Here is a 12460-nt window from a genome sequence, read left to right as displayed (position 1 = left end):
ACCTGCCTTCCTAAGAAGAGATCTAAACTCTGTCTACATGTTCCTGGCTAGATACTGAGCCTTTGCAATCACAAAAGAGATGCTAAACCTCTTATTTGCAAGGCGAGCACGCTGCCCCTAACTTCCAAGTGTGATTTGGCCAATGCCCGTTTGAGAGACTTTGGTTTGTCTCCAAACTTCCCCAAAACTCAATTTGATCCTAACTGAGGCAGATTTATTATAGGGAATCAGTGGGGACTTGTAGGGAAAGTATACCTGGGTGCCTGCTTCTGTGGAATAGTCTGCTAGAGGGCCTGTAGTCACACTGCTTGAACATTCTCCTGCTCCACATGACGAAGCCTCTGCCTCATCCCTCACTATCACTATGGTCTTGAGCTGGGCTGTTTTGCCATTGAAAGGGAGATCTGAGACTCCATATCGAGTCTGTGTCTGGGTGAATCTGGAGTAGGGATACCTGGGTGTGAGCACGGGGCCAGGCCCACTCACATATCTGTGATGGGCTCGTTGGGGCCCTTTCATTCATCAAGTATTCAGGAATCCCCACTCAGTGAAGGCATTTATATAGGAGCTGAATATGATCCCTACAAGAACAGACAGAACCCCAGGGATGCAGACTAACCAGGGCTCAGATAATGAGAGGTAGTATCCACAGGACATTTCATATGATGCCCCCTCCTCTAGATATGGGTGCATTTTCCCCAGCTATAATGAGGTCATCAGAGCTCAGGAGAAGAAGAATGTGTGAGTGAGCTTCAGCTGATAAAGGAGGGCCTTCCTTTTCCACCAGGGTAGTGAGGTACTGTGAATTAAAAGGCCTGCTGGACCTTCATCCACACATCTGTTATTCCTGCTTTAGGGTAAATGTCTGAGAGATTTTCTGTAAAATGAGAAGGTGTTGTGGGGAGATATGGTTGGTGTCTGAGCACTGTGGAAAAGCATAGTGGGATGGAGGACAGCTTCAACCCCTAAGAGGATCATTCTCCATCCCTGCCACCTCCCAGCCTTATCTCTAACCCAGTTCTAGGACTCTGAACTGAGGATTAGGAACTGTCACAGAGATGTCTGTTAGAACTTGGACACGAGGTGTTCAGAGGGTGCTCAGGAGACCCAGTGAGAGGTCAGGGACCACACAACCTACAACCTGTGGGAGATAAGTGTCAGTGGAAGGAGACCCACTCATGGCACCTAGTGAATAAGGCAGCACCTGAGCACAGGATGCAAAATTTGAGGTATTGGGTAGGTGCTGGGAGGGCCTGGATAGAGACAGAGTACTTGTGTTCACTCCTTCTTTGGACCTTTGCAGAGCAATGGTGACTGCAAAATGAGGGTAAATGGTGTGTGCAGAGTAAGTGGTGTATGGAGTGAAGTCAGACACCACCAGTCCCTGGGCACATGCAGGTAAATTCAAGTAGCATGTGAACAAGGAGACAGACTGAGGAGTATTTCCAGCTCCACTCAAAAGGAGAGAAGTGCTCACAACACTGATAAATGACTCCCACTCATGATGCACTTTTGCAGGCTGCCATCTGTGACCAGGCCTGTCCTGGGCGGGATTGACAGATAATAGGTGGAGAAGGATTAGCGCTGGTTTCTGACAGGGGCTGAAAATCCAGGGGCCCATGTTTCCACAGGGTTCCCTGGGATATTGGTTTGGATGGGTGCCCTGTCCTCTGACTTTCTGCCTACCTACCTGTCCCCAGGGCCATCTATTCCATCTTGAACACATGGCTGGAACAATATTCTGGGGATATTTTCCAGCCCACAGAATTTCTCAGCCTGAATATGCTACTGGCATACATGGGGCTCAATATGCCATGCTTAGACCTGGAGCATTGTGCCCAGCTTCTGCTCTCACAGCTGCAGCAACTTGAGCTCACGAAGCCAGAGCCTGGGGGTGAGGAGGACTGGGGGTGACTGATGTTGGCCTGAGGAGGAGACCGGGTGGGCCACACTGAGTAAGCCTCTATAGATTATTATTGGTCTGAGAGGAGTGAGTAGTCTCAGATCGCTGTCCCCACGGGCTTCAGTTGGGGAGACATTCCAAGGATTGGGTCTTGAATACAGACCATATTGAGTGTTGGGGAAGGTTTCTTTCATTTATAAGGCAAAAGGGAAGTCAATCATGATGATGATACTTTCTCTTCTTGGAACTACAACACCAGTCCCAGAGCAAGATCCTGATCCACATCAGGAACCTGTCCCAACACCCATTCTGGCACCCGCCATATCTTTGGAGCCTGAGTTGGCCCACCCCATCCCTGCTGCTATTGCTCATCAGTCAAGAAGAACAGTGACTTTACCTGCGCTGTTGGGGCCAGTGCAAGTGGTAGTCAGAGTTCTAATTCACACCCCTGAGATGGGAGATTCAGCAGCCACTTTGCCTAAAGTGGAGGTCCAGCAGGGTTCTGCCTCTGCTCCTGGAGTTCCTGAATGGCCCGAACCACCAGCTGCCTCAGCAAAGCAACCAGCCTCATCCCATGAGCAGCAGCTGGTGCAGGCTACAGCCCCAAACAATGCCTTCCCTTACCCTGTCATTGCCTTCTTTGTAGTATTGGGGTTTCATATACACCTGTATAATGACTTAATAGATTTTGGTCATTAAATAAAGTAGAATTTGGGGTGCCTGGGTGGCTTGGTGCATTAAAGCCTCTGCCTTCAGCTCAGATCATGTTCTCAGGGTCTGGGATCAGGCCCCACATCAGGTTCACTGCTCTGTGGGAAGCCTGTTTTCCCTTCAGCATCTGCATGCCTTTGCCTACTTGTGATCTTTCTCTGTGAAAATAAATAGATAAAATTTAAAAATAAATAAATAAAGTAGAATTTGCGTTTACATAAAATTTTACTCAGAGCCTTTTCAATGTTATATCGACATTTCATTAGGTATATTCAGAGTTTGGCACAACCATTTACTTCTATAACATTTCCATCACTGAGACACCTTTTCCACTAATCACTCACTGCTCATTACCTCACCCCAGTCCCTGAAACCACTGCTCTTCTCTCTGTCTCTGGTACATACTTGAGTTGGATTTTCGTGTGCCTGGAATCCTACAATAAGGCTTTCTCGGTCTGTCTGCAGAACATAAGAGTGATTCACCTTTTAAAAAAATTTATACAAATAAAATTTTATTACATGGAGCTGTTCCTGAATGAAGAAAGATCACGGGAGGCCCCAAAATGAACAATTTTCATTATTGTGAAAGGGTTCCCTATCATAAGGATGCTTGAAAAGCAGAAACCACAAGAGAAATGTCTGGGCCCATGAGCCACTTTCAATTCTTTCATTTTCCTGGATAGACTATGTTCAAACTATTCTAATGGGCATATTATTAAATAGTAAAATCATATCTTAAATATTATGATTTATTGCTAACAATTTAGGTAATGAAGTAAATAGTTCTTTAGGTTAAATCCAGACTATGTTTATGTAGTAAATAATAATTTAAATATGAAAAGAGAAGGCAAGTTCCTTCTACCAAGAAATAATCACCCATAACACAAGGTGTCCCTTTTCCCTGCCTTTCCTTGTAAGTGTAATGTGTGTGTTTGTGTGCTCATGCACACACATGTGTGTGAGAGAGTGGGACAGGGAAGCTTCCAGGACTGCACTCTTAATACCTGATACCCCCACTGTGGACAAGCACTGTTGCTACTGTCCCCTTGGGCATTCAGAGTGACAGCACTCAGAAGCCCCATCTGTTGAACAACTAAGTCATTTCCAATTATTTGACTCTCATAATATAATTTATAAGCCTGTCTGTGTCATAAATCTCTGTTTATCTACAAATGATTCCTATAAACACTAATACTGGAAAACACTTTAACCACATTTTTGGAGGACTGGCTGCTGGCTTCTCTATGCTCTCTTTATTAAGGAGAAGTATTGCTTTGGAAAGGAGGGATCATATATTCTATAGTTGAGATCTGAAATCATGAGGTGGACAAGTCAACAGTGATGCCATCAGGGTATTGGGAGTGACCACAGAGCATGGAAGAGCCTGCCCAAATGCCTTGTCATATGTCCTCTCCCACAAGCTTCCTGCCTTGTGTCCTGAAACACACCTCAATCCACTTAAGGAGCATTCCCTTATGCTCCTTAACTTAGATGCTAACTAGAGCAACCAGACCCTGCTCCATGCCAGCAGATGGGTGCAGGCCAGGCCACTCCTCTCAGCTTGCTCCCTGTCATTCCTGGATGAACCCAATACTCTCCGGGAGGAACCTTCGAAAACAGTGCAGGTAAATGGGTCACAGACAATTGTTCATCCAGATGTAGTTTTAGTGGCAACAGGAAGAACCCCTTGAACTTGTGTGAGCAAGACAGGCCTTTAAAAGCACATTGGCTGCTCATGGAAGCTGCAGGTTCGACAGAGCCTCAACCAGGGCCTTTGCCACTGGACATAGCTCATCCACACCATTCAGGATTTTCTAGCTGTGACCCCCTGACCCTTCCAACCCCAACCTTGGTATCCCTCAAGTTAAGCTTGTCTGAGAGAGGGGGCTGTGCTTCCTGATGAGACCCCTCTCTTCCCCCAAAGTCATGAAAGGGGGAGTCCACTTGATCTGATAATCTATTAGAGGCCACTGTCATTAATTCTTGTCTTCTCTGCCATAACATGGAGATAACCAGGCACAGAAGATATTCTCAGAGAGAGGACATTTGGGGCTCTCCCTGCAGGTAGAGAAAGAAACACCAGTGAGTGGGACTGTACAGCTCTGGGTGCTAGGGAAAGTACAGCTCTGGGTGCTAGGGAAAGGGCTGCCATGGGCTGGGTGCTGCCATATTAGTCAGTAACACAGGATTTGTGTTGGCTTATAGGGAGTGGCCAGGCTTCCTCCTACCAACAGGTCCATCAAAAACCAAAATGCCATCAATAAAATACTTTAATCCCCAACTATGTAAAGGCAGTGAGAACTAGGCAGCCAAGGAAGCCTAAGATTCTTTGATAACACAGTGGGGGGAAAGTGTGACAGTCATACTGGAATGGACGACAGCTAATTTCCATGCTTTGGGGGAAAAGAGCCCCATCACAAGGTACACCAATATTTGTTCCAGAACAGGTGACAGTTCAGGGGTCTCCAGCCTGCCAGTCTCCACACTGAGGATTGTCCATGTCCAGGACACAAGCTCCAGGAGACATCCTGTCCCATGGTTGGCCTGGGACTGATGGATGAGGACCAGTGTTGTAGGATCCCATACTGGAGGGGATGAAGTCTTTCTGGAAGGACAACAGAGTCAGGGGAGCCTGGATTGGCAGGCTGAAAGGGCACAGTAAGGCAGAGATCCAGAGCCCATGACAGCAATGTGCTCCCTGTAGACCAATTTTAGCAGGTAAAGCTATGGATTACTGAGTATCTTTTTAGAGAATGTATGGCATCAGTTAAGCCCCCTAACAATTGCTTACAGAAATTAAAAATGCTGTCTCTGTTTGACGAAGAGGGAAACCAAAACTTTAAGAAATTGCCACATTCTATGCTCCACATTCAGTTACAGGCAGGATTTGAACCCATGGCTTGCCAGCGTGTGGGCCCAGTCTCACAAGAAGGTTTCATCCAGATGTTTCAGAAGACTTCTTAACTCTGAGGTTACATGAGCCTTTATACAAATGGAGAAACCTCCTATTTCCCAGAAAAAGGCTGGCTGGTACTGGGAGAGTCCTCAGTGCTAAGTTACAGCATCATCAGACAACAGACCCAGGACAAGCCCCAGTCAGAGGTGGCACAACTGCCCCTTGAAATCAGTGAGGTCTCCAGGCCTGGGGGATGGATGTGGAGCTTTGTGCACCTCTGAGTTCCAGGGATAAGCCGTGTGCATGGAACACAGAATTCAATGGCAGATAAACAGCAGTTCAGGCCCCCACTCAACCTCGTTGTAGCTGGGTGACCCCAAGCAGGGCTCTGGGGCTATAGAACCCATTCTTAAATTGTAGAATGTAATGGGTACTGCTAAGTGGGATGTAGAAGGAAATGAGTCATACAGTTCCTGCCTGGTGCCTGGGAGCACATGCAGAGTCCAGAGGAAAGGATTCTCTGTCAGTGCCCAATTTACCCATGTACCTGCTCTTCCACTTGTTGGTTCTGGTGTCGTCCTTAAGAAACAGATGCCAAAGCTAAGGTCAGGGAAGATTTCTTTTTAGGCACTCTTCTCTGAGGTTTATAGTTTTGGCTCTTGAATTTAGATCTGTGACCCATTTGAGGTTCATTTTTTGTCTTTCTGAAGGGAGGGTCCACGGACCTTCATTCAATCATTTATAATTTTATGTATTGGTAGTTGTAAAACGGATGCAGTTAAATCACTGTAGTACATTAGGTTGTCACTTGTAGCTAGTTGTCAATAGATCCACAAGAATCTGCAGAATAATATGTATTCTCTCCTGGAAGAAATTCGCTGAGATTGTGAAGCAAGTCCAAAATGAGGTTAGCTTGTATCTTCTGTGGAGGTGGAGCAGTGTCCATGTCCTTGTTAAGAGCACAAACACCCCTTTGTTGGCCCCAGGAGTCATTTCAGGAGTTCCCTTCTCTGTCTGCAAAACAAGCCACAGTCAATGTTGGGCATCTTCAAGGATTCACAGAGAGATCAAAACGGTTTCATAAAATTCAACATTTTGGTGTGTGTCTTCCAAGAAATCTCTGGAAAATGGGCTTTTTCCCAAATGCACTATTTCGAGAAATAATTTTCTGAGTTGCTGAGTCAGGCCCTGGTTTCCAAGATAGAAAGTAGCGAGAATGGTGGATGCTTCCCAAGAGGCAGAAGGTGTACGGTGGAATAGCATGGGAAATAACTGGTCCACACCACAGCTCTTTATATCCAGTTGAAAGAAAGCAATAAAAGAAAACAAGTCATATTTATGGATTCCTTTGCTTACACTAACCATAAAACATTTTGGACAATTTGAAAACTATCACTCAGCATGTCTGTATCCTCTTTTCCCAGTTAGAAGACTAGCTTATTTTTTACTTATTAGGAGACGGTGGTGTCATGTATTGATCCCTTAATGACTCTACAAAAATTCTTGTAGAAGTAAAGATGGATTAAGTCCTAAACATAAGAACATTGGTTGTACATACAAAAATGATTTTCATCTCTATACATGAATAACATGCTATCAAGGACAGAAATTAAGAAAATAATTTTTAATTGATAATCACTCAAAAAGAATAAAATACACAAGAATTATTTTCACCTGGAGGTGAAAGACCTGTACACTGAAAAGTTAAATAATTAATAAAAGAATTTGAAGAAGACAGAATTAAGTCTGGAGACATCCCCTGCTAATGGAGCACTAGAATATATGTAATGCAAAGGTCCACACTATATAAAGCAATCTAAATATTCACTGCAAACCCCATCAAGGTCTACTGGCATTTTTAGAAATAAAACCAATAATCCTACAAAGTGAATAATACCACAGAAGGCCCTGAATAGCCAAAGCCATCTGTGCAGCCATCTGGAGAGAATAAAACCTGGAGGCATCATGATTTCTGAATCCAAAATGTATTACAGAGTTGTAGAAATGAAAACAGTATGGTATCAGCCTACAGAGAGACAAAGATCAATGAAACAGAGTAGAAAACCCAGGGGGAAAAGCCACACATATATAGTCAATTTATTTACAACAAAAGCTCTAAGAATGTAAAATAGGGAAGCAGCAGACTCCGCCATAAGTGGCTTTGGAAACACTAGGCAACCTCAAGTAAAGCAATGGGACTGAATGTCTCTCCCACCGAATCTACAATAATGAAGTCACAATGTGGCAAGGGCTTCAACAAAACAGCTACGCCCATAAAATAACTAGTTGGAAATTGGGCAGAATGTTATTAACACACCTGCCTTTTTATAATAAGCTCCATGACCAAAATATGAACTCTAGATTCTGAGATCTAGGTTCATATCCTGTGGTGACTGAGCCAGTCAAGAACCTATTAAAACAATGGGACACATAGTTTTCAGGATAGATCTATTCATTGATCCCCTTAACACAGGTTTTTTTTTTTTTTTTTTTGGAAGAATGTTTCTTGAGATCCCTCTTGCCACTGACTTTTGGATTTGACATTAGAAGCAAAGGCTACAATGAAAAATAAACAACTGGGCCTGCTTTGAAATAAAAGCCTTCTGTGCAGCAAAGGAAATCTCCAGTCATCAACACATTGAACAGACAACATACTGAAGAGGAGAAAATATTTGAAAACTACCAAAAGGATAATTGTCTCTTATCCACAATATTGTGGAACTCATACAACTCAATAACACAAAAACAGATGGCAGTTACAAGATGAGCACAGTTAAGACTAGATATTTTTCCAAAGACAACACACAGAGGGTCAACAAATACAAGAAGAGATGTTAACCATCACTTATCACCAGGGAAATGGAAATCAAAGCCCAAAATGATGTCTACTGTCATCTGTCAGAAAGACTAGTATCCAGAAGACTGAACAAGAATTTTGGCCAAAATATGGAAGAAAGGGAACTCTGCTCTATTAATGGGATGGTGAATGGGCTCTGTTGGTGGACTGTAAATGGGTGCAGCCACTATGGAAAACAGTGTCAAGTTTTCTCAAAAAATTCAACATAGGGGCACCTGGCTGAAGCAATCAGAAGGGTGAGTGACTCTTGATCTTGGGGTCATGAGGTTGAGCACCACATTGGGGGAAAAGAATACTTAAAAATATGGATATAATACAACCATATCATCCAACAATTCTCCTCTAATGTATTGAAATGAAGAAAGGTCTTCTCTTTTCTATAAAGAAGGTTTATAGAAGTAACTGGGTGGCTCAGTCATTAAGCCTTTGCCTTCGTCTCAGGTCACGATCCCGGGGTCGAAGTATGGAGCCCCACATTGGGCTCCCTGCTCAGTGGAGAGTCTGCTTCTCCCTCTCCCACTCTCGTACTTGTGCTCTCTTTGTGTGTGTCCTTCTCTCTGTCAAATAAATAAATACAATATAAATAAATAAATAAATAAATAAATAAATAAATAAAAATGAGGTGTATAGTTTGATGTGCCCCGCTATTTCTTTCCAGCACTGAGAGTCTCTGCTCCTTTGAAGTAGACTGTGAAGGGTCCAGGCCACCAAGCTAAGGTTTAAAGTTTCAGGTAAACTGCCCACTAGAGCTCTGCTCAGATCATGAGAAATTAGCTCTCAGTCTATTTCCCTTGTACCCACAGCTCTGTGTTACCCAGTCTGTCAAGTCCGAGCCCACCACCCACGAGGAACTTGACATAGCTTGTGTTTTAGTTGACCCAGGACTTGCTGAGTCAGCACTGGGTCCAATTCTATTTCCTGAGCTGCCCCCCTACAAACATGGCTGGGCCAGAGTGTCGGGGGCAGCTACGTACATAATACGCAACATGGTGCTTGCGCCTGTGGCCAGGCAGAAGACCTGCGCACCACCTGAAAAATGATTGGCTATGCCCAGAATAGGAAGTCAAACTCTTTTTGCAGAAGACATGATACTTTATATGGAAAGCCCAAAAGGATCTACCCCCTAACTACTAGAACTCATACAGTAATTCAGTAATGTGGCAGGATACCAAATCAATGCACATAAATCAGTTGCTTTCTTCTATACTATCCATGAAAATATAGAAAGGGAAATTGGAGAATTGATTTCATTTACTATAGCAGCAAGAAGCCCACAGTACATTGGAATAAACCTAACCAAAGAGGTAAAGGATCTGTACTTGATAAACTAAAGAACAGTCATAAAAGTAATTGAAAAAGACACAAAAAGATGGAAAAGCATCCCATGCCCATGGATCAGAAGAATAACGTTGTTAAAATGTCTGTACTGCAAAGAGCAATCTATATTTTTAATTCCATCCTAGTCAAAATTCCAACAGCATTTCAAAGTGCTGGAACAAACAATCCTAAAATTTGTATGGAACTGGAAATGATCCAAATTGCTAAGGAAATGTTGAAAAAGAATCCTGGGGTCATGGGGCACCTGGGTGGCTCAGTGGGTTAAAGCCTCTGCCTTCAGCTCAGGTCATGATCCCGGGGTCCTGAGATCAAGCCCCACATCTGGCTCTCTGCTCAGCGGGGGGACTGCTTCCTCCTCTCTCTCTGTCTCTTCTGTGCCTACTTGTGATCTCTGTCTGTCGCATAACTAACTAACTAACTAGCTAAATAAATAAATAAACCGGGATCATCACCTTGCCTGATTTCAAGCTTTATTATAAAGCTGTGATCACCAACACAGCATGGTAATGGCCCCAAAACAGACACATTGACCAGTGGAACAGAGGAAAGAGTCCATATATGGACCCAAATTCTATGGTCAAAAAGTCTTCGACAAAACAGGAAAAAAATACCCAGTGGAAAAAATATAGTCTCTTCAAAAAACAGTGTTGGGATTATTGGACAGCTTATATAGAATAATGAAGTTTGACCATCCTCTAACTTCTTACAAAAGGCTAAACTCGAAATGGATAAAAGACCTCAATGTGAGGCAGTAGGCTATCAAAATCCTAGAGGAGAAGATAGGCAGTAACTTCTTTCACAGCATCCAGAGCAACTTTTTTCAAGACATGTCTCCAAGGGCAAAGAAAACAAAAGTGAAATTGAACTTTTGGGACTTTATCAAGACCAAACGCTTCTGCACAGCAAAGGAAAGAGTCAACAAAACAAAAAGACAACACATGAATGGGAGAAGACATTCACAAATGACACTACAGACAAAGGGAAGTTATCCCAAATCTATAAATAACTCCTTTAACTCAACACTGAAAAAAAAAAAAAAAAAGATACTCTTAACAAAAATTGGCAGAAGGCATTAGCAGACACTTCTCCAAGGAAGACATACAAATGGCTAACAGACACATGAAAAAAATGTTCATCATTATTACCATTAGAGAAATTCAAATTCTCACAAAACAAACTGAGGGTTGCTGGGGGGAGGGGGGTTGGGAGAAGGGGGTGGTATTATGGACATTGGGGAGGGTATGTGTTTTAGTGAGTGCTGTGAAGTGTGTAAACCTGGTGATTCACAGACCTGTACCCCTGGGGATAAAAATATATGTTTATAAAAAATAAAAAATTATATTAAAAAAAAAAAAACCTCATTGAGATGCTACCTTACACCAGTTAGAATGGCCCAAATTAACAGGACAGTAAATAACGTCTGTTGGAGAGGATATGGAGAAAGGGGAACCCTCTTACACTGTTGGTGGGAATGCTTTTGAAAACAGTGTGGAGAATCCTTAAAGAATTACAAATAGGCCTAGCCTAGGACCCTGCAATTGCACTACTGTGTGTTTACCCCAACGATACAGATGTAGTGAACAAAAAGGCTATATGTACCCCTTTGTTCATAGCAGCAATGGTCACAATCACCAAACTGTGGAATAAGCCTAGAAGCCCTTCAACAGACATTAGATAAATAAGATATGGTCCATATATACAATAAAATATTATTCAGCCATCAAAAGAAATGAATACCTAACTTTCATACCAACATGGAGGACTGGAGGAGATTATGCTGAGTGAAATAAGTCAAGCAGAAAAAGTCAATCATCATACGGTTTCACATACTTGTGGTGCATAAGAAAGTAGCACTTGTGGTGCATAAGAAATTACATTTAAAACATTAGTAGAAGGAAAGGAAAATTGACTTGGGGTAAATTGTAAGGGGAGACAAAGTAGAGAGACTGTGGCTCTGACACACATACTGAGGGTTTTGGAGGGGCAGAGATTGGGGAATAGGGCAGCCTGGTGGTGGGTATTAAGGAGGGCATATATTGCATGGAGCACTGGATATGGTGCATAAGTAATTGATCTTGGAACTCAGAAAAATTAAATTAAATTTCAAAAATAATTTATCCACTTATAGGAATCAATAAAATATGAAGAGTGGAAAAATATACTTTATTTAAAATTTAATAATGATGCTATTTTATGTCTTTATGAGATTTTTAAGGCAAAACATCCATGACCTACATTCTCCTATTGATAAAAATTACCTCGTTTATCATCTTTATAAAAACAAATTTCCTAGATTTCTACTCTACCTGAGGGGTTTGAAGTGGTGGCGGGGTGGGAGGTTGGGGGAACCAGGTGGTGGGTATTTGTGAGGGCACAGACTGCATGGAGAACTGGATGTGGTACAAAAACAATGAATACTGTTATGCTGAAAATAAATTTAAAAAATGATTTAAAAATTTTTAAAAAAGGATCAAGACAGCATGGTACTGGCAGAAAAACAGACACATAGGTCAATGGAACAGAAAAGAGAGCCCAGAAATAGACCCTCAACTCTACAGTCAACTAATCTTCGACAAAGCAGGAAAGAATGTCCAATGGAAAAAAGACAGCCTCTTCAATAAATGGTGCTGGGAAAATTGGACAGCCACATGCAGAAAAATGAAATTGGACCATTTCCTTACACCACACACAAAAATAGGCTCAAAATGGATGAAGGACCTCAATGTGAGAAAGGAATCCATCCAAATCCTTGAGG

This window comes from Mustela nigripes, chromosome 18, assembly GCF_022355385.1.
Source record: "Mustela nigripes isolate SB6536 chromosome 18, MUSNIG.SB6536, whole genome shotgun sequence".
Classification (NCBI taxonomy): domain Eukaryota; kingdom Metazoa; phylum Chordata; class Mammalia; order Carnivora; family Mustelidae; genus Mustela; species Mustela nigripes.
Note: the sequence above shows the minus strand (reverse complement) of the source record.